Source organism: Hyperolius riggenbachi, chromosome 8 (genome assembly GCF_040937935.1).
Source record: "Hyperolius riggenbachi isolate aHypRig1 chromosome 8, aHypRig1.pri, whole genome shotgun sequence".
NCBI lineage: Eukaryota > Metazoa > Chordata > Amphibia > Anura > Hyperoliidae > Hyperolius > Hyperolius riggenbachi.
Window position 1 is genome coordinate 152023574 of NC_090653.1, and position 24664 is coordinate 152048237.

The window sequence follows — 24664 nt, forward strand, 5'->3', positions numbered from 1 at the left end:
TTGCAGATCAGGTGCTGGCAATCTGCACACATAGGCCTGATTTGCTAAGGCACTCCTAGCATCTGAAGTACAAATATTGTAGAGATATTGTAAATGATCAAATTTGATCGTCATTAATTTAATATTGTCTTTTATTTAAGTGATCATGATTGGCCGTTCTCATCTGGGGCAAATCAGATCATCATCGGGGTTGTTGAGAAGTTTGTGAATTAGTGGTTGTATGAGTACAGGCAAATGCAACATCCATAGCAATGTTTTCAATATATTAAAAAATTGAGCTGGGATTTGTTTTGCAAAATTCCTCATGGTACTTGTATGAATCTGCAATCGCACAACTTCTAATTTACATGCATGAGTTCTGAACCACACATTTTCCCAGTGAGATAAACAGCCTGCACACAGGACAGTAGGGGGTGCAGAGGTTGCGACCGCATCGGGCCCTTGGGCCAGAGGGGCCCCATAGGGCTCTCCCTCAAATGCAGTATTAGCTCTCTATTGGTCTTGTGCTCATAATATTCACTTATATAGATGCTTTGAATAGCAGTAATCATTAACAAACTGTTTCCCATCCCCTTCTTGCACCTCTGACACTGTAGTTGCCATTGGCAGGTTTTGGTGCGCCGTATCAACTGTTATGTATAGAGTGCATGGGGGGCCCCAATGTAAAACTTGCTTCGGGGCCCACAGCTCCTTAGCTACGCCACTGCCTGCGCACATCTTCTTTCTTTCATGCACAAGCACTTCCTTTTGCTCAGCATTTGTGGCTCAGAACTCACGCTTGCCCAGTTCAGATGTTCCTGTGCACAGTCGCGCCCTAGAGAGTGTATTGGACTGACGGGCCAGTTGGCCAAGTAGATGGGAACACTAGGGCCCCTGAAGACAACAAACAGCATGAAGAGTTTCAGGAGTATGTCAACTGACAAATTGCATATTTAACCACTTCACCCCAAGGCAGTTTTTACCTTAACGGACAAGAGTGATTTTCACCTTTCAGTACTCCTCCCTTTCATTTGCCAATAGCTTAGTCACTACTAATCACAATGACATGATCTATATCTTGTTTTTTTCACCACAAATTGGGCTTTTTGGGGTTGATATTTCTTTTCAGTAATTACTTTATTTTCTATGCATTTTAAAGGGAAATACAAGGAAAAAATGAAAAAATACACTATTTCTCCAATTTCATTCCCTATGGTTTTAATATAAACACTGCTACTGTACATAAAACCCACACATTTTATCTGCCCATTTGTCCTGGTTATTACAAGATTTTAATTATGTCCCTAGTACAAAGTATGGTGACAATATATCGTTTGGAAATTAAGGTGTATTTTTTGGGGGTGTTTTTTTTTTCCCCAATTTTCACGTGCACGGGGATGCACGTGCACCCGCGGGAGCGCACACAGCGGCAGCAGCACTGCCTGACTTATAAAAACGTCCTGGAGCCATTAAGAGGCTCTAGCAGGACGTTTTTTATAAGTCAGCATGTCATTAAGTGGTTAATTTTTAGTTTAATTTCAGGTGTACTTTAGTACTTACAGTATTAAAGCAAGCAGGTCTACTTGTGAATGACCCTCATAAAACAAATAAAATGTCTCATTCATTCATTATACAAAAAAAATGGTGGGGAAGGGGGGAGGGTAGGAAGGTGCAGACGCTTGGTAACAATTGATGAAAAATACAAATCCAACCCTGATGCTGTGATTCGGACATCACTGATGCCAGTAAGATCAACAGGACTGTCAAGCAACCAGTATTGTTTAAAAGGAAATAAATATGGCCGTCTCCATATGCCTCTCAATTCAGATTATCTTTAAAATAAGGAGATCCTTCTGTACATACTCTTTGTAAAACTACTGTCTTCTTAGCAGCTTAAAGAAAACCTGAACTGAAAATTAAGAGTCAAAATAAGCATACACAAGTCATACTTACCTTCCATGTAGTCTACTCCTCAGTGTCTTTCTCCTGTCCCGCGTCCTGTTTGTTCACTGTGATCAAAGGAATTTTCCGTCCTCCATTTTGAAAATGGCCATTACCCATAACAGCTTTCTGGTCATCACACAGTTAAACTGTAACATCGCCCACTTGAGCCATAGGGAAACATGGACATTACCTGGTAAATCAGTTTTTCTCTCAGCTATAACTTACAACAACTGATATTTTACTGACAGCAACTGATATATTTCAGATCTGACAAAATATTGTCAGAACTGGAAGGGATTATTGTCAGAAGAAAATGGTGAGCTTCTGAGAGGAACTGATGGCAAGGTAACTATGTAATGTTCATTTGAAGTTACCTCATTTGTTTATTTTAAATATTTTTACTCAGTACAGGTTCTCTTTAAGTGCCAGTCATGACTGAATGTAATAATTTCTGTTTTCATTTCTGAGGAATTAGGTTTATGTAAGTATACATTTGAAATGTATACATTCACCCCTTATACTTTACTTACATTGTCTGAGGACAGTTCTGGAGCTGAACAGCACAACTTGGGGCCATTTCACACAGACAAGGTGGACGAAGCAACTTGTCTTAGCACTTAAGATAATATATCTTTAATTATAGCAATTAGGCACTGCGAATGATTACTAGCCCTAGCGTCTGATTTTGGTGACAAGTTGCTAGTGGCAGCAGCTAGTGTTAAACCTATTTGTAGCAATGAGTTATGATGACTAAGTTGCTCCATGTTTAATGCTGGGCATAGACGGCTCGATTTTGCTGCTCGATTCTCCCGCTTGATCTATTCGCCGCTCGATTCCGCAGTCAATTCTCTTATCTTCCTCTCGTTTTTCTTATCTTTTTCCATTCATTTCAATCCGGAATCGAGTGACGCAATGATCAGGCGGGAGATCGGACATGTCGGAAATGATCTATCGAGCCATCTTAATGGCTCAAAATCGAGCCGTGTATTCCCAGCATAAGAAGTGTAACTTCTGCAGGTTTGGTAAGTTTCTTAACTTGCAGAAAACAACATGGAAGCTACCATGGGAACAGAGATAACACATTCTGCAGTTCTGCCAACAAGGTGACCTGACACTATGCACTAGAAAAACAATATTATTAAGACATGTAGAAAAGCAGGAATGATGCTCTGAGAGAAATACCTAGTCAGTTAATAGAAGCCTATGGAAAAATAAGAAGTGCAGAGACAGCAGGAGCCCAATGAAATATAGTGTCGGACTTATGGGAGAATATGTATAATATGAAAGTTGTACAGTATATGAGACGGACACTTACAAACAAGGGTTGCAAAATAGCAACCACTAATAGCAATTAGCAACTCCTGGTAATCCAAATGGCTGCGCTCCAAGAAAACAGATATATACATACATACAGGGTGGGCCATTTATATGGATACACCTTAATAAAATGGGAATGGTTGGTGATATTAACTTCCTGTTTGTGACACATTAGTATATGTGGGAGGGAAACTTTTCAAGATAGATGGATGGTGACCATGGCGGCCATTTTGAAGTTGGCCATTCTGAATCGAACTTTTGATTTTTCAATAAGAAGAGGGTCATGTGACACATCAAACTTATTGGGAATTTCACAAGAAAAACAATGGTGTGCTTGGTTTTAACCGTAACTTTATTCTTTCATGAGTTATTTACAAGTTTCTCTTTGTTTACAACCATTGTCATGTCGCCGAGATTAACAGGTGAGGAGAGAATAGAAATTGTGTTGATGTCTGGTGAAAGCAGTAACCGGGTCATAGCAGCAGATTTCAATGCAAGACACATTACGAGACCACCCATCTCCCATGCTACAGTTAACAAGCTGCTTGCTAAGTTTTGTGAAATTGGTTCAGTGTAGGATTTGCCAAAATGTGGACGCATGAAATCTGTGACTAATGAAGAAACATCAGTGGCTGTCCTAGCTTCATTCAGAAAGAGCCCACAGCGTAGCACTCGCCGCATGTCACTGGAGAGTGGCATTAGTCGAACATCCTTTTGGTGGATATTAGCTACTCACAAATGGAACCCTTACAAACGCCAGCTACTGCAGCATCTCAACGAGGATGACCCAGATCGGCGCACTGAATTTGCAGAATGGGCAAAACAAAAATTGGAACAGGACCCTCAGTTTAAGCAGAAGATTTTGTTCAGTGATTAGGCAAACTTTTATGTGAATGGTGAAGTTAACAAACAAAACCACCGCTATTGGTCTGGCACTAACCCACATTGGATAGATCCCTCCAAGACTGTTGGAACAAAAAAATTGATGGCATGGTGTGGTATATGGGGTACAAAGATAGTGGGGCCATTCTTCATCAATGGAAACCTCAAGGCCACTGAATATGCGAAATTGCTACATGATGATGTGTTTCTCTCTTTATGCACTGAAGCTAGCATGTTCCCTGAGTTTTTCCAGAAAGATGGTGCACCACCACATTATGGGTGTCAGGTCCGAGCATTCCTAGATAAACAGTTTCCTGGAAAGTGGATTGGTCGTCGTGGGCCAGTTGTATGGCCCCCAAGGTCTCCCGATCTTACCCCCTTAGACTTTTATCTTTGGGGCCATCTGAAGGCAATTGTCTATGCCTATGAACATACAAGATGTGCAGCACCTGAAACTACGGATACTGGAAGCATGTGCTTGCATTTCTCCTGTGGTGTTGCTATCAGTGGGAGAAGAGGGTTGCATTGACAATCCAACACAATGGGCAGCACATTGAACACATATTATAAGTGGCCAGAAACTTGTAAATAACTCAGGAAAGAATAATGTTATGTTAAAACCAAGCACACCATTGTTTTTCTTGTAAAATCCCCAATAGGTTTGATGTGTCACATGACCCTCTTCCTATTGAAAAAACAAAAGTTGGATTCAAAATGACCAGCTTCAAAATGGCCGCCACCCATTTTGAAAAGTTGTCCCCCTCACATATACTAATGTGTCACAAACAGGAAGTTAATACCACCAACCATTCCCATTTTATTAAGGTGTATCCATATAAATGGCCCACCCTGTATATATATATATATATATATATATATATATTAGGGCTGCACGATTTTAGGGAAAAATCGAAATTGCGATTTTTCTCTCAGAAATTGCAATTTCGATTTTTCCCCGATTTTTTTCAAATGCTGGGGGGGTTCCACACTGCCCGGTCCGCTGTCTGTGATTGGTAATGCTGTATGTGCCCAGCCGCTCGCTCGAGTGGATCCGCCCCCCGCTCATTAACGCTCATACATATTCACTGCTTCTGGCCAATCCGGTCCGCACTGCCCGGTTCGCTGTCTGTAATACTTTGCTTCTGGCCCCGCTGTGCGCGGATTGGCCAGAAGCAGTGAATATGTATGAGTGTTAATGAGCGGGGGGCGGATCCACTCGAGCGAGCGGCCGGGCACATACAGCAGCATTACCAATCACTGGCTAGCGATGGAATGACGGCAGTGGTAGGCGGAGCTGTACAGAGCACACAGCTCCGCCTACCGCTGCCGTCATTTCATCGCTAGCCAGTGATTGGTAACGCTGTATGTGCCCGGCCGCTCGCTGGAGTGGATCCGCCCCCCCCCACCCCCCCGCTCATTAACACTCATACATATTCACTACTTCTGGCCAATCCGCGCACAGCGGGGCCAGAAGCAAAGTATTAAACAGCGGACCGAAAAACCGATGGTACTGACGATCAGCAGATCGTCTTGCCACGAACCGCGGTTTCGGTTTTAAACCCGAAAAACCGTGCAGCCCTAATATATATATATATATACACCTTCTAAGAGAGGTCTAACAATGAGGTATAGTAGGAAGCAAAACAATGTAATAAAGCGAAACAATGTAATAAAAATGTAAAAAAAAGAGGTTATATCACATCAAATAGATAATGTGTTTCATGGGCAGATCACTACGCGCGTAAAAAAAGGAATCCGTTAGAAAGGGCTGCCAGGATAACTGCTGGTAGAGGATTGGTAAAATGATCGACATTCTACTACTTCATTACAAGTAAAATTTCAGTAATCTTTGCTAATATTTTACTATGACCTAGCCCTACTATCACACAGAACCTTCCCTCTATCAATCCCTAACTGTAAGAACTTCCTGGTGGTGCCTAACCTTAACGTTCCCCCCCCTTCCTTGGTGGTGCCTAAACTTTATTCCTCCTGGTGGTGCCTAACCTTAACCCCTAAGGACCCCCCACACTCCTAACAGTAAAGACCCCCACCTCCTAACCCTTACCACTGATATTTTCACAGCCATAGGCGGCAATGTTAAAAGCTGAAATTGGCAGCTATATACTGTAAATAGCGGCTATAAGTGACTGTAAACGATAAATAGCGGCTATAAAAAATCTACTGTTTATAGCCTTTTAACATTGCCTCCGATGCCCTTTTTATCTGCTTCCGATCCCCACTTAGTCAGGTCTAATTTTTGGCAAAATGGTGCATCTGGGAAGCGCTCATAGCAATATCAAGACACATCGTTGGCACAATATTGGACCCGTGGAAGCGGTAATCTGCCTATGAAATAGGTTGTCTGTTTGATGTGGTAATACATTTGCCACAACATCCTTGTGCACTTTGTGTAAGAGGTAATGCAACACTTATCTCTTTTTTAAACAGTTTTTATTTTTTTTATTACATTTTAGGGCCGTCCTACTGTACCTCACAAAAGTTATAGGATTAGATGAAGGAGAGTTTAGTCCAGGCATCCTCTAATACAGGATACTCTTAGGGGCCTTTGTACTATAGTGATAGTGTAAAAAGAAAATGAAGAGGATGTTTCAGATGATGTGGGTCAGGGGAAGAATGAGACACTCCCCTTCAGGTTCTAGGATACTTAACTACACGCTTATGCCTGTTTTCCTCTACTGTGTTTAAACTAACTAATTTACAAGGATTCCCCCTTACAATCCAGATCCCTCCACCATCTGCAGGTCTGTGCAACAAAGCATACACTGTTTTTATCTGCAAATGGAACCCTAACAACGTTAATCTTTATAACTAAAGTAAGATATAAATATACATGTACACTAAAGGACTATTTAACTCAGCCCTTGTTCTATAAAATAACCATGAACCCTCTGCCATCTAGAACTGCTATTAAAGTGCTTCCTGCATCCGTAGGGACACCACAAACCATCCATCAGAACTCACTCAATCTATTAAGCTTTTAGACCTAACACATACATTTATTGCCAGAAGCAGGTGTGAGGGGATGATGTTGTACTTACTGAGACTGTACTGGTTACATTGTAAAGTGATGGATATGGTGTTTTCATGTATTCTGCTGTTTGCACAGAATATCATCCTGCATAGCACTTAGCAAGAATTCACCCCACTTTTACTTGCAGAATCATTCTCTTTGGCAGGGGCTTGCTTTTTAAACTGTGTTCTGGCGCTAAAGAAAAACAAGTAAACTGATAAGGAGGGAGTTACATGCCCTAATTCCATGGTGACAGTATGACGATATATCCAGTGGGACAGCTGTGCTGTAGGGACCTATTGCCTTGCAGCACTTAATTCCCAGATTAATATATCGACTCTGAGACTATGATACAATTTGTACATTCCTCCGGTATAGGTTTCCTATGAGTACTATACTCCTCCTTAATCCGAAAAGCATACTGTTTGGGTAATAACACCCCCCCCCCCCCCCCCCCAAAAAAAAAGATTATGCCAAAAATATTAAACTTTGACTACATGAGGACAATTAGATTGTAGGCTCCAACAATGAGAATTATTCGGTACTATGTGTAAAGCTGCAAATTGCTGTGGAAAATATCAGCACTATATACTGTAAATACATAATACTAGGGATGGGACGACGAATCCGGCGAATCCACGAATCCCTCGAATATTAGGAAACATTCGAGATTCGTGGACTCGAATCCCGACGCCATTTTCCGCTCGCCGAATCCGCCGAATCCCGACGCTGCATCGCCGCGCATCCGCCGCTTCCCCCGCTCGCAAGTGTCCTCCTCCCGCTCCCCGCAGCCTCCTCCACTCGCCCGCCGCATAAATAAGAAGCAGCAGCCTCTCTCACCTCCAGCGTGGAGCCCGGATTCCGGAGCGGCAGACCTCCTGCAGACTTCCTTATTCCCCCTAGTGACTGGCTCTTACTACGTCATCAGTAAGAGCCGGTCAGGCGGCCACTAGGGGGAACTAGGAAGTGAAGTCTGCTGCACTGCACTCCACGCTGGAGGTTAGAGGCTGCTTCTGCTTATTTATGCAGGGGGGCGAGCAGAGGAGGCTGCGGGGAGCGGGAGGAGGAGGATATGACCCAGCTACCTACTGCAGTGTAGGTAAGGTAGCCCACCCAGCCTACTAACTATACTGATCCCCCCAGCCTGCTACCTATACTGATCCCCCCAGCCTGCTACCTACACTGAGCCCCCCAGCCTGCTACCTATACTGAACCCCTCATAGCCTGCTACCTATACTGATCCCCCCAGCCTGCTACCTACACTGAGCCCCCCAGCCTGCTACCTATACTGAGCCCCCAGCCTGCTACCTATACTGAGCCCCCCAGCCTGCTACCTATACTGAGCCCCCCAGCCTGTTACCTACACTGAGCCCCCAAGCCTGCTACCTATACTGAGCCCCCCAGCCTGCTACCTATACTGAGCCCCCCAGCCTGTTACCTACACTGAGCCCCCCAGCCTGCTACCTATACTGAGCCCCCCAGCCTGATACCTATACTGAGCCCCCCGGCCTGCTACCTACACTGAGCCCCCCAGCCTGCTACCTACACTGAGCCCCCCAGCCTGCTACCTACACTGAGCCCCCCAGCCTGCTACCTACACTGAGCCCCCCAGCCTGCTACCTACACTGATCCCCCCAGCCTGCTACCTACACTGAGCCCCCCAGCCTGCTACCTATACTGAGCCCCCCAGCCTGCTACCTATACTGAGCCCCCCAGCCTGCTACCTACACTGAGCCCCCCAGCCTGCTACCTATACTGAGCCCCCCAGCCTGCTACCTATACTGAGCCCCCCAGCCTGCTACCTATACTGATCCCCCCAGCCTGTTACCTACACTGAGCTCCCCAGCCTGCTACCTACACTGAGCCCCCCAGCCTGCTACCTACACTGAGCCCCCCAGCCTGCTACCTACACTGAGCCCCCCAGCCTGCTACCTATACTGAGCCCCCCAGCCTGCTACCTATACTGAGCCCCCCAGCCTGCTACCTATACTGATCCCCCCAGCCTGCTACCTATACTGATCCCCCCAGCCTGTTACCTACACTGAGCCCCCCAGCCTGCTACCTATACTGAGCCCCCCAGCCTGCTACCTATACTGAGCCCCCCAGCCTGCTACCTATACTGATCCCCCCATAGCCTGCTACCTATACTGATCCCCCCAGCCTGCTACCTATACTGAGCCCCCCAGCCTGCTACCTATACTGATCCCCCCAGCCTGTTACCTACACTGAGCCCCCCAGCCTGCTACCTATACTGAGCCCCCCAGCCTGCTACCTATACTGAGCCCCCCAGCCTGCTACCTATACTGAGCCCCCATAGCCTGCTACCTATACTGAGCTCCTCATACCCTGCTACCTATACTGAGCCCCCCATAGCCTGCTACCTATACTGAGCCCCCCATAGCCTGCTACCTATACTGATCCCCCATAGCCTGCTACCTATACTGATCCCCCCATAGCCTGCTACCTATACTGATTCCCCCCATAGCCTGCTACCTATACTGATCCCCCAATAGCCTGCTACCTATACTGGATCCCCCCATAGCCTGCTACCTATACTGAAGCCCCCCATAGCGTGCTACCTATACTGAAGCCCCCCATAGCCTGCTACCTATACTGAAGCCCCCCATAGCCTGCTACCTATACTGAAGCCCCCCATTCCCTGCTGCCTATACTGAAGGCCCCTATACCCTGCTGCCTATACTGAAGCCCCCTATACCCTGCTGCCTATACTGAAGCCCCCCATTCCCTGCTGCCTATACTGAAGGCCCCTATACCCTGCTGCCTATACTGAAGGCCCCTATACCCTGCTGCTTATACTGAAGGCCCCTATACCCTGCTGCCTATACTGAAGGCCCCTATACCCTGCTGCCTATACTGAAGGCCCCTATACCCTGCTGCCTATACTGAAGGCCCCTATACCCTGCGGCCTATACTGAAGGCCCCTATACCCTGCGGCCTATACTGAAGGCCACTATACCCTGCTGCCTATACTGAAGGCCACTATACCCTGCTGCCTATAATGAAGGCCACTATACCCTGCAACCTATACTGAATGCCCCTATACCTTGCAACCTATAGGGAAGGCCCCTATACCTTGTTAGCTATACTGAAGACACCTTTACCTAGCTACCTATACTGCGGGCACCTATGCCTGGGTACCTATACTGCGGGCAACTATACCATGGATCGCACAATTCTTATGTGCAGGATTCGTTAGATTCGGGATTCGAAAGGTTCGAGATATTCGAGAACCTTTTTAGATTCGGATCCACATTCGGATTCGAAGAAATTGTGGATTCGTCCCATCCCTACATAATACTAAAAACTTCTGTAAAGTGAGGAGAAATTGATGTACCCAAACTGGTGGGGAATGGGAACCAAAATGATGCATGCATTATTGGAAAGGGAAGAAGTTGCATATACCATAATAAGGGGATGGATGTGCCTTTATGAGGGGGCGGTGCGGTTTCTACTCTGAAAGGGCAGCACAATGGTAGTGGATAGCTCTCTCGCCCTGCAGCGCTGGGTCCCCAGTTCAAATCCCAGCCAAGGCACTACCTGGAAGGAGCTTGTATGTTCTCCCTGTGTTTGCATGAGTTTCCTCTGGGCATTCCGGATTCCTCCCAAATCCCCCAAAACATACAGATAAGTAAGGGCTGCTTCCCACTGCAAGAGATTTTTTAGCACTAGTGATATGTAAAGCCCTTGATAATGCAATGCTATGGGTGATGATTATAAAATCACATCACTCAGATGAGAACACTCACATAGCATTACATTACCAAGAGCTTTGCGAATCATAAGTGCTTAGAAAAATCTCTTGCTCCTAAATAGGCCCTAGACTACAATGGACATACGACTATGGTAGGGATTAGATTGTGAGCTCCGCTGAGAGACAGTTAGTGATAAGACTATACTCTCTGTATAGCACTGTGGAAGATGCCAGCGCTATATAAATACTAGATAATAATAATTTCAGGTTGATATGTATGTGTCCTAATTACAGGTCAAGTGGAGGGATAGGTGAATACGGGGGTGCGGGGTGCTGAATGTGCTCTAATTGCAAGACAAGGGATGGTAGAAGTAGATGTACCCCTATTGCAGGTTACATGTGCAAAAATATATATTTACAGACACAAATTTGACATGCTATGATGAATATATATATATATATATATATATATATATATATATATATATATATATATATATATATATATATACAGTGGTGTGAAAAACTATTTGCCCCCTTCCTGATTTCTTATTCTTTTGCATGTTTGTCACACTTAAATGTTTCTGCTCATCAAAAACCGTTAACTATTAGTCAAAGATAACATAATTGAACACAAAATGCAGTTTTAAATGATGGTTTTTATTATTTAGTGAGAAAAAAAACTCCAAATCTACATGGCCCTGTGTGAAAAAGTGATTGCCCCCCCCCCCCCCCCTTGTTAAAAAATAACTTAACTGTAGTTTATCACACCTGAGTTCAATTTCTGTAGTCACCCCCAGGCCTGATTACTGCCACACCTGTTTCAATCAAGAAATCACTTAAATAGGAGCTATCTGACACAGAGAAGTAGACCAAAAGCACCTCAAAAGCTAAACATCATGCCAAGATCCAAAGAAATTCAGGAACAAATGAGAACAAAGTACTGTAATTGAGATCTATCAGTCTGGTAAAGGTTATAAAGCCATTTCTAAAGCTTTGGGACTCCAGCGAACCACAGTGAGAGCCATTATCCACAAATGGAAAAAACATGGAACAGTGATGAACCTTCCCAGGAGTGGCTGGCCGACCAAAATTACCCCAAGAGCGCAGAGAAAACTCATCCGAGAGGCCACAAAAGACCCCAGGACAACATCTAAAGAACTGCAGGCCTCACTTGCCTCAATTAAGGTCAGTGTTCACGACTCCACCATAAGAAAGAGACTGGGCAAAAACGGTCTGCATGCTAGATATCCAAGGCGCAAACCACTTTTAAGCAAAAAGAACATTAAGGCTCGTCTCAATTTTGCTAAAAAAAATCTCAATGATTGGCAAGACTTTTGGGAAAATACCTTGTGGACCAACGAGACAAAAGTTGAACTTTTGGAAGGTGCGTGTCCCGTTACATCTGGCGTAGAAGTAACACAGCATTTCAGCAAAAGAACATCATACCAACAGTAAAATATGGTGGTGGTAGTGTGATGGTCTGGGGTTGTTTTGCTGCTTCAGGACCTGGAAGGCTTGCTGTGATAGATGGAACCATGAATTCTACTGTCTACCAAAAAATCCTGAAGGAGAATGTCCGGCCATCTGTTCGTCAACTCAAGCTGAAGTGATCTTGGGTGCTGCAGCAGGACAATGACCCAAAACACACCAGCAAATCCACCTCTGAATGGCTGAAGAAAAACAAAATGAAGACTTTGGAGTGGCCTAGTCAAAGTCCTGACCTGAATCCTATTGAGATGTTGTGGCATGACCTTAAAAATGGCGGTTCATGCTAGAAAACCCTCAAATAAAGCTGAATTACAACAATTCTGGAAAGATGAGTGGGCCAAAATTCCTCCAGAGCGCTGTAAAAGACTCGTTGCAAGTTATCGCAAACGCTTGATTGCAGTTATTGCTGCTAAGGGTGGCCCAACCAGTTATTAGGTTCAGGGGGCAATTTCTTTTTCACACAGGGCCATGTAGGTTTTGAGTTATTTTTCTCACTAAATAATAAAAACCATCATTTAAAACTGCATTTTGTGTTCAATTATGTTATCTTTGACTAATAGTTAACGGTTTTTGATGAGCAGAAACATTTAAGTGTGACAAACATGCAATAGAATAAGAAATCAGGAAGGGGGCAAATAGTTTTTCACACCACTGTATATATATATATATATATATATATATATATATATATATATATATATATATATATATATATATATATATATATATATATACATATACTGTATATATATATATATATATATATATATATATACAGTATATATATATATATATATATATATATATATATATATATATATATATATATATACTGTATGTATCCTATATAATAATCTGTAAGTGTCCCTGCGTCATCCTGTCCCTGTGTCCGTGCGTTTGCACTACTGCGCATGTACAGCACGGACAGCCATTGGGCCAGGGAGCTAGGCGGACGGGGGCCGGATGGAGTATGGAAGTTATACATTTTTGCGCACCAGGAATATGGAGTGAAATGAACATGGATTTGTTTGGAATTTATTATGGTGTTTTGGCTTAGAGATGAACTTCATGTAAAAAATGTTTTGATGTTGATGTACATTTAACTGTCATGGCCATGGTCAGTCAGGATTTACAAATACAGTGCAGAGTGTAGTTTGGGAACAGCTTTCAACAGTGTTTTCACCTTCCTAGAGACCACACCTATGTATTTTCAGGACAGTACACATAGGCACACAGAGTTAAATCAAACACAAGCACAAACTCCCAGTGCCTTATAGACAGCAGAGCATTGAGGAGGAAACCCACATCCCATGCATCTTACAGCATGCAGCAGCTGTCACAATCTAGGTTACAGTGATGACTGGGATCTCTCTCTACTTCTTCTATTCAATCCAGCAAGTTCTCTCCATATAGAGTTAAATATAATGTAAAGGAGAGTATTAAGTGTAGAATGAATAAGAGTTCAATATCTCGAACAACAATACAAACTAATGGTGGCCATACATGGTACAATAAAAATCTTTGATTATCACGTTTATTTGATCTAAATGATCGAATCGAATGAAAGTTAAAAAAAAAAATTCCGATCAAGAAATTTGAACGATTATCCAGTTTTTTCGAGAAAAATCAGATCGGACATGCTGGAAAAATTTTATATTCGATCTAACGGAATAATTAAACTAAATTATCTAATAAAAAAAAAAGAAAGATTGTACCATGTATGACCACCTTAAGACATAATTCTAGACCCCTAAAATAAGCATAGAACTTACCAGAGTATGTCTTTACATGGGTACTTTGAATTGGACTTCTTCCACACACTAGTTTCACTTTCTCCTATGGGGTAAACTGTTCAGCTGTATCCACTACAGCAATCGTATATATATCCATATACTGTAGTTCTAAATTAATTAAAATAATATTATATTAAGGCCATCTGCTGCTCTCAGTGTAATAAAAAATGCTAGTGCTCTAACAACTAATAATAGCCTGCATTACCTCTTACATTGAAACAGGTGCAGTGAGCTTTAATACAACGAGCAATTGATGCACAGTGCATTGTTTTTCCTTATGGGTCAGTTTACATATGAATGTTATAACCCTTTAGCAGCTACATATAGTAAAACTATATGTGTGCTGTTGCGCCACATTTTTTTCTGCTGCTGGGGAAGTGTGCCTTATGCAGCCTGGCAGGCTATGTAGAGAATGACAGGGCGCTGTCATAGTTACCTGTCTGGACGCTGGGCCGCTTCCTCTCTTCAGTCACCCTGAGTCAGTACTACACTCCCGCATCCTCTTTTGAGTCCCATCACTTGATATGACCTGTGATCAGAACCCAGAGGACTGTGTCAACGTTGCAGCGCCGCCCTGTGGAGGAAGAGGGGTGATTGAAGAGGAGAGGAAAGCCGATTTAGCTTCCAGATAGGCAACTATGACAGCTCCCTTCTCCCGCTTCGCATGGCTACATTAGGCAGAAAAACAAATTTGGCTGGCAGCGGATGCCCTGTCCTGTATTATCTCACACACAGGCAGGGCTGCTAGAAGGTTAACCAAAAGCTTTTTCATAACACACTGCAATACATACAAAGCACACAAAATGCACAGCAACTGAAAAAGAAGCGCAGAACAACTGATCAGTTAGTATGTATGCATTTTAGTTGCCTTCTGTGTAAATCAACCATAATAAAGAATGACACTGCTAATATAGTAGTGTAGGCCATCTGCACTAGCCGATACAGTGTTCTCAAACTTATGATGTAGGCACCAACCAAAGAACGTTGGAAGTCATCACATCCAGTTCATATACATAAACAAGGTCATAGTGTATCACTACTAATAATAGGAGTGGCATACAAAACACCATTTTTTATGCTTGTAGGTCCACATTATTCCCATAGCTTGATTTTTTTCCCCTTCCCCCTTCTTTAGCCCTCCCTTTTGCTCTTCACCTACCTCTCCCACAATGCATCACTCCTCCACTCGAGAAGGAATGGGAGACACAAACAACAGCATAAGTCATGTGACTCGTGCTGCTGTTTTATTATTTATGGTATTTAGTGCCTTTATTATGCTTTCTAACCTATGTAATTTGTCTGTTTGGACAGAATAAAGATGAATAGGAAAATGAATGTTAGCTTTTTTTTTTCCAGTGGTTTAAGCAACTCAAGTTATAGTTAAATTGCACAGTAGGTGTTCTATAAAGCAGAGGTTCTGAGTGTTTGGGTTACAAGGGCAGAAAGAAGTGGTTTGCATGGCACTGGCTATTAATGCTGAAGTCATACTGTATATTATGGTCTTGGTTTTTGGAGACTTGCTGAAAATGATGACCTGCTACAACCATCTAGGTTTTGGAAGGCAATATTGTACTTTGCAATATAAACTGGGGCATTTAAAGATTAATGCCAGAGCTTCAGATTAAAATTCAGCACTGCATTTCAACCTTCATTTAGACATAGTCTGCATTAAAAAGTAAAGAAAGCAAAACCATTTCAGTACATCAAGAACATTGTAGCAGAAATCATATCAGTACTCAATCTTGCCAGCAGTGCAATCTCCTTCCAGCTCAATGACAGCATTTTACCAGTGTGATTACCTCCGTAGGTCTTACAGGGTGTAAAGCAGGTAACAATTCAATTTAAAATAGCAGGGATCTCTAGTTCTTCAGATGAATCCACCAACTGAAGAGTACTAGAGCCAGGCTTAGCAACTGCTGTTCAGGAAATGCTTTTGACAACAAAGAAAACCACGAGAATCCCCCATGAGGAGATGGACTAGTCCAAAACCTGTGGTTCTGTCAGATTTTAACTGCTTACTTTTTTCGCTGGAGTTGTCCTTTAATATCGCATACTTCCATAGACCAGGAAACTCACGTTTGTGGTACGCAAAGTCCTGGACCCCAAATAGACATAGTTGATTTGATGCTGCATAGCTAGGTAAACCACTTTGATGCACCACACAAGAAACAAAAAATTGCTGGGCATTTCCACTATGCTGCCATTCACCAGTCCATATCGGCATACATGAGGTGGCCTATGAACATGTGATGTTGCTTATTACAAGATGGTAGTTGTCTGAAATGAAAAGATTACAACCCACCAGAAACCGAGAAAATAGACATATATCGTATTCATACAATTTAATCCCAATTTCAAGAATATATATTAGCAGTATCACATCCTAGGCACTTCACTTCAATACAATCTTTTGCATGGACAGAAAATTATAATTTGATAAAGTCATAAATTATTTGGTCATAAATGTGGAGGAACTTTGGACCCCTCTTTTACAATATTACTTCAGATCACTGAGGTTTCTGGGTGTTAATTTATGCACAGCTCTCTTACAGCAAACCTGTTATGGGGAAGTTAGATATTTACTTCAGTAGCTGGAAGCCTCTGGATGATCCAGAGGCTCTCCAGATTCTTGTAGATCCTTATAGATCCCACCATTGTAACGCAGGGTTCATCTTCTGGCCACACTTCCGGCCATGGACGAGCACATCTGGACTGTACATCCGTGGGTACGGTCCTCAGCATGCCCAGTAGAACTTCTGCTTGTTTTTCATCCTCTGTACACAAATGCATTATTCTGCTGAGCATACGTGAAACTTTTTTGTGCATGCCAAGTTTGAATGTACACATCCACATTTGGGAGCATGGTCAGAAAAACTCTATTTGGCAATCTTTCACCAAATAGGTTTAGAGGAGCCCTTCACTGGAATGGTGTGCTGTAGAAGGATCCAGAAAGCCTCTACACCATCCATTCTAGCTCTTTTTTCCCCTAAATTAAGATGTATTGAGGAATCTCGCCACAGCATTTTGATTGAATTGAGGTCTGGACATTGACTGGGCCATTACAACACCTTGACTGTTTTCTTTCTCAGCAATCCAGCTGTACATTTGTTGGTGTACTTGGGAATCGTTGACATGCATATAGTTTGTGTGCTTTTAGCACAGGGATTTTAGGATCCTTTCAGTTTGATATAGTGATTCACCATAAAAGAGGTTGGTACTGTGTTGGTACTGTGTTCTAGATTTATTTCTGTAAGATATTTTGTATAGTAAACGTGCAAGATAGATTGTGTACGACACTGAGTCATGTTAAAAGACGTGTACCAGTTATGCCCGTGGCAAGCAACAAGATCCAAACTGTCGATTGTTCAAATCCATTTCTTTGTTTAAAAAAAAAAAAGAATAATTTGTCACTAGATTTTTCTGATAAACATGTTTAAGCTCATTACTGAGTAAGTGCAATAAAGCACATCTGCATCTGTCCTCTAGTTACATTTGTGTATGGTAGTACATGCGGGAGGCTTGACATATACTCCTATGAAATATGAAGGCAGTTGGCTGTCACTGTGATGAAGCATACATTTCAAAGGCTGGGAAACTGTTAAGGGGCACTGAACCTGGTAGCAAAGGGGTTAAAGATTCATGCAGGTTTTGCTGCTGCTGGAAATGGCTTTGAGTCTGCTTTCTTGACACTGCCTAAATGACAGCAGCTGAGCAGTAAAATGCGCCGACCCATCGTGCAGAATGAACATTACACTTCAGTTGACTAAATGCCCGAGGGTTTCAGCCTAGTTTAACGTGCTGTTACATAAGCCACACAGGTCTGGCCTTCATCATCTGTGAATATGTCAGGGAATGTCAAGAAAATTATAATTCCCCCTTTTCTAGATTTTTATCTACAATGAATAGACCGCTATTATGTAAGAGCATTTTGGGCACAGTCCTGTAGTACAAGCGCAGTCTGCATTCCCTGCTATAACACTTCCTTCCTAAACACATGCTTTCCCCTTCTCATCTCCTGTTGTCCAGTAATAGAGTTTACATGCTGACCCTTGTGCAAACGTATGTCTGAACACACACACACACACACACACACACACACACCTGAACATTGCTGCAATCGTTTTAGAAATAGTTTCTTACAGCAAGAAAGTGACAGCTTCTTAGAATGGAGTTGATTTCCCCCGCCCTTTTTTTTCTCTGCAGTTCTGATGACAGATCTGTGAAGCGTTCAGAAGAGATTTCATTAAAGCTGATAAGAAAGTAGAGAAGGGATATTGGATTATAAGAAGGGAATGGTGCAGTAAGTTGATGCACTGAATGGAAATATTAATCGTGAATCTGCAGTAAAGGGAATTTGTTCCGCTGTGGTTGGGATGGTTGTGATCATCGGAGTCCTGCTATCTTGCTGGAATATTGATCGGAAGCTCTGTATTCAGAAATGTACAGCAGAGGGCTCATACAGGTTGTCACATCAGTGTGATGGCCACTCACACAAGTACCTGCTGTGAGCGGAATGGGAATTTCAGCCCACATGGTGGGAACAAGCCCATCACTGGCTTTTGGCTCGGATTATTGGGTGACCTCAATTTTAGCTGCTGCTGTTGAGGATGTTGTATGAGTTTTTAGATGATTTGGGGCACCCAGTAAGGAAGGAAGGTTAAGGCGTAAAGTTAAAATTAATATTATGGATAGTTGAAGTTAGGCTTACTTTAAAGCTGACCTGTTTTTAGAGAATAGAAAATCTAATATTGTTGAAATTATGATAGCTGCCTTGCTGTTTTAACGAGCATTATTCTTGTAAGTAGTGATGGTCAAGTCTAGGAGAACTTATGGAGAATCATGTGATTTATTTGGTCAGCTGATAGATTTGCAGAGCTCTGATTTGCTGTGATCACACACTGCTTTAGCACATGACCATGACTAGCAAATCAGAGACTTGCATATACAGTATATCAAATGTTTATACATGCTTCCATGAGTTCTCACTATTCAGACACAGTCTTTGTATGTCCCAGAGCTAATAAATATGAACTATTGACTTTTTTTCTCTATCCCCTGTGCTCAGACATTGTTCTCTGCATGTAATAGTTTTATGGATGTAACTTGCATACTTCAGTGTTAATTCTTTCAGGTAGAAAATTAAGAAAAGAAACACAGCTTAATTATTTGAATGCTTAGCAATGTGCATACACATGTCTGTCTCATCATGTATTCAGGTACAGGTTAAAGCACAAGTCCTTGTATGTTTAATTGTAGGCATACAACTGAACACATGACTACATATAGAAAGTGAACAGTACAGATAACAACGTGCAGTAGATACTTATATATTGTAATATTCAGCATCATCAAATGTATGATTTTTGCAAATCAAAAACAAACATCAAAGAAGAAAGAAAAATCTTGGAGTTTCAGACTAATCATATTCTTAGTTTAGGCCTTTAGGCTATACCCAATCTCTGTGCCCAGCCTTGAATGGGGCTTCTCCCAATTACCACACCACCTATTCTCCGGCACATCCTGAAGAATTTGAAACTTGAGCTTAAAGAGGAAGTATTTAACTTAATAACTAAAGAATTGCTTTAAAAATTAGAGTCAATAATTATTTGCCTCCTGCAAGATAACTTGGTTAACAGAATTGGTTCAAAACTTCTGTAATACCTACGAATGTTGTGTGGGTCTACTCTACGCCCACTTCTTTAGGTGATGTGCCTCTAGAAATGACATTACACCAGGGCTTCCCAACCCTGTGCTCAAGTACCGCCAACAGTACTTGTTTACAGAAAAACATTCACAGGTGGGGTAATTATTGTCTAAGTAGAGCTAATTAACTCCCATAAAACATGCACTGTTGGTGGGCCTTGAGGACAGGTTTGGGAAACCCTGCTTTATACCATGGGGCCTTATATATAAACATAACATACTACTGTATAAATAATATGGCAACTTGTTAAAATCACTATTGGGTGCTAAGATTATAGTAGGTTCCATTCAATTATAGATACAGTCTTAAACAGTATAGCACCATCAAAGAATTCACTAACACACCCAATCATCCCAAAGATGGTAATATAGTAACATAGAAATATGTTACTACATTACCCAAATAATTCCAAATCCCAAATAAATAATATAAATGAATAATATTGTAATATAAAGCATCATATAAAAACAAACGGAATGGCTGTCCTAAACAGATAAGTACATATTTAGAGTAGTTTATCATAATGGGTGTCAGACCTACAATAACGTGAATGTTTCTTTGTGCTCATATTACTTCTGGGAACATTTTACAACTTGGTCAACTGAAAGGACATGTATAATGAGACAAATAGAGAAGCTGGCATCATTATTCCCCATATACATATATAGATATACTATAATATATATATATATATATATATATATATATATATATATATATACTGTATATATATATATATATATATATATATATATATATATATGTTGTTCAGTTGCCATGTTGATCTTTACACATCATTCATAATCCAGAAACAGAACAAGTGATCTGCGTACTTGATCTGGGTCAGGGACGCAGAGCAGGTTAGAGACTGAAAACCAGAGCATTAACCACTCAAGTGGCATTATTTTAAGGAAATGGCAATAAATATGGCAGCCTTCATGTACTTCTTACTGCAGGTTCCCTTTAAAGGAATACTTAAGCCAAAAACAAAAAATGATATTTACTCACCCGGGGCATCCCTCAGCCCCCTGAAGCTGGATGTGCCCTCGCAGCCCCTCTCCGATCGTCCTGTCCCCGCCGGCGGCTACTTCCAGGGTCGGCGACAGCCACCGACAGGCTGGGAACGCGGCTGATTCTTCACTTTCCCAGCCGCTATATCACCCTCTATGCTGCTATAGCGTATATATATATGCAGTTCCACACATGACAGCACAGAAGTGATTATTTATTAACCCTTGCAATGAAAAAAAGGAACACAGACAACAAGTAGGATTGGTACTATATATAGCCATGTTTATCTGATTTTATCTGATTTTAAACCCAACTTCAGGCATACTTTTAATTGATTCTTTGTAGACACCAAAAGTTATTTTTTGCAACAACAAAAAAAAAGAGTATATAGCAGATTTCCAGAGGCATACATTCCTATTTTTGTGGATTTCCTAAATCATAAATGTAATGTATTGTCATGGCTAGACACTACCTGCATTGAGACTGCATGGAGCCTACCATCTTTCATTCACAATTGGCAGCATAAGTGTTAGATATGAGACACACACTTACTTAAGCCAGGAACCCTGTACAGGCATTACAGTATTGACAGCCAAAATGTTTGTTTGTGTTTGTTTTGGCCAATGCTCCTCCGGCAGACAATGACAGTTCATACACATTTGGCTTGGCCAAGAGGCATTGTGTCCTATTGAGAAAGGTAGGGAGGAGAGGCAAGAGGGCTTCCCACAGCAGCAGGAAGCAAAGGAAAATTCTGCCATGACCTACTGCTTGTCACCTGCTCTATGGCGGGTACAGGAGAGAGGGGATGCCTGTACATTAATACAACAAATGGACAGCCAAAAAGATTCACGCTTCTGCTACCAAACGTCTGATGTCTGCTCATACCTAAAAGATCAGCATGGCAGTCAGGTGATAAGCAGCTTTTAAATGTGGAATAAAGATGGTAGCCTCTATGTTTTTCCCACTACAGGTTTATTTCAGGTTGTACATGCTCCATTTCAATACCCCTATACCATAACAATTACCAGGAAAGCTGGAGTTAGCGATTGTTTTGCTTACAAACATTTTAGGTAGGTGACACGTATAAGCAATGGGACCAACTTTTCAGCACATTTTGGGTGCTCAAAGATTTGGCTTATACATGAGTAAGGCTTTGTTCACATTAGGCAATGCATATGGCCATAAGTTAGGAGTGCAAGTGCACCTGATCGCACGCCATCCGCGTTGCCGTTGCCGTGCATTGCGCTACTGATCCCATTCATTATAGTGAATGGGATCAGCGATGCGCTTTGCCAAAAATGCATACAGCAGTGCGATAGCGAAATGCACTGCTGTGCAGCATGCAAAGTCTGAACGTCAGAAGTGCTGTCTATGCACTTCTGATGTTCTTGCTGATCGCACACCATACACGCTTCCGATATGCGCATGGCAACACGTATAGTGTGAACAAGTCCTTAACATGGTACAGCCCTTAGAAATAGAGCTGCATATGACACTTGGAGTAGTGCAGAATACTTTTAGGGGGAGGGGAAAGGTCTCATGCGGATGATACTGTGTATTTTAGAGAAAATGTAGATCAATAATACAAAATACTGTGTAAATGATACCAAATCTGTTTTGCTATTATTATTATTTTGTATTTATATAGCGCCAACATCTTCCGCAGCTCTGTACCGAGTATATAGTTTTGTCACTAAACTGTCCCTCAGAGGGGCTGACAATCTAATCCCCACCATAGTCATACTGTATGTATATGTGTATCATGTGGTGTATGCATAGTAGTAGGGCCAATTTTAGGGGGAAACCAATTAACTTGTCTATATGTTTTTGGGATGTGGGAGGAAACAAGAGTGCCCAGAGGAAACTCACACAGACACAGAGAGAATAGAAACCCAGCCCAACGGTGACCCAGCGCTGCAAGGCGAGGGTGCTAACCACTACACCACCATGCTAAATCACTGCACTGTATTGCTAAATCCAATGCTCATACCTACATTTTTTTTTTAATTAAATATGCATAATTTCTTGCAGAGACTTGGCTAATATTTCTTGAGGTATGTTTGTAGTAGTAGCAGTGTAGGGGTCTTGGCTGGTCACATGGATAAATAGCTCTGAAAAGCAGTAAATCTATTAATTAGATGTGGTTACAGTATATTCTTGTGTCATTTACAATAAATCCTATCACCATTCTCTTCTGGGGCAGGTGACACCATAGATGCAAAATAAAAGCTACAATAGTTCTCTATCCAGGTAATAAAAAAGCAGGTCATCAGGGGCATTTCAATACATGGATTTATATGTTGATTTTGTGTTTATATGCTGAAGAGTGATGTCTGTGTACAGGATGTCACAGAGGATTATCTTCATGTAACACACAGGTCAATACAAGCATTTAAGAGATTCCGCCTCATCCATTCAGCACTGGCAGCTCATGAAAGATGGATTCTGAATGGCTGTAGAGAAAATGTGCAAGCCCCATTCAATATTCTGCACAAGTCTTGATCTGGCCAGGAAATCCCCTCTATTTATATTGTATCCATGATAGCAATGTCTGGCTTCACAGCAGTCTCATGTGCTTGCCCTTACAAAACATTATCCATGTATCCTAAGCAGATGCACAGCTCAAATAGCGCTAAATTGAGCATAAAGAGGCAATAGTTGTTAACGAGGGATCATTACGTCTCATTTTTCATTCTGATGAGACAGGTTGCATATGCGGACAGAGGATACCAGCAGGCAGGGACTGGACAGGTCAAGCCATTTGCATTTAATCAATGCGCCTTATTATGAGGTATTAGCCGATGGTGGAAAGATGGATCATTCTTCTTAATATCACCGGAAAACGAAGCTATTCCGCTGTGAACCAAGGGCTCTCAAGTGTCTCCCATCTCCTACTTATTTGTTCAGAGAACTGAAGTGGAAGGGGGGGGGGGGGTGTTCCTGTTCTTTGAAGGGCATCTCCAGAAGGACATCCTCTTGCTTAATCTGTATGATTGCTACTTCAATCATTTACATGTACAGTTCTATATTATTGTTTACTCTTGTTCGCCAGATAAAAACAAATCAAAGAGAAAAGTAGAGAAAATAGGATATATCTGATTAGATTGATTGCGGCAATAATGAACACATGCTCCTGAACTATAACTAAAAGATTGTGCATATATTATTATTTAGTGGGTCATTGGCAAAGTCGTTGGGATAACTAAGTAATTGATTTCTGCTTAATCATGGCATGTCGCCTACACTCCCAATATCATTAATTCCACATTCCACTATCATGCTGCTGTTTGTGGCTTTGTCTCTGTAATGCTGGGAATACACCATGAGTTTTTTGTCAGATAGATGGCTGGATAGATAATTTCCAAAAAATCCAATCTGATTTCTTTTGTGATTGATTTTCTTATAAAAGTGAATGGAAACCAGTAAAAAAAATGATTGGAAAAACAATTGGCCAGTAAATCTGCTGAAAAAACTAATTGTGTATTCCTAGCATAAATGTAATGGAAACTAGGGGGGTTGCTGAAAGTCGATGCCAGCTCTAAAAAGTGGCCCACAGCGCAAAATCTGCTGTTCACACACCCGGTATCAGGTGCTTCCAGCATGGGAACCCTCAACCGATGACCTCTAAGCGCAGGAAGGTAAGCCACGAGTTCTTCTCCAACACTTACTTCTCAACTACCTAAAATGGCACTGGCGGACCGTTTGATCGGGTCCCAATAACCCCGTATGGAGCAGCCACTTTAGAGAGAGGGCACACAGCTTTTTTCTTGCCCAGTCTCATGTTCCCAGGGGCCTGTCTA

At 42.0% G+C, this 24664-nt stretch overlaps 1 protein-coding gene across 9 annotated transcripts in view; it reads left to right on the top strand.

Moving 5' to 3' along the window:
* ARHGEF9 (Cdc42 guanine nucleotide exchange factor 9) overlaps window positions 1–24664 on the top strand; it is a 662656-nt gene that overhangs the window by 513432 nt on the left and 124560 nt on the right. The window lies entirely within an intron of this gene.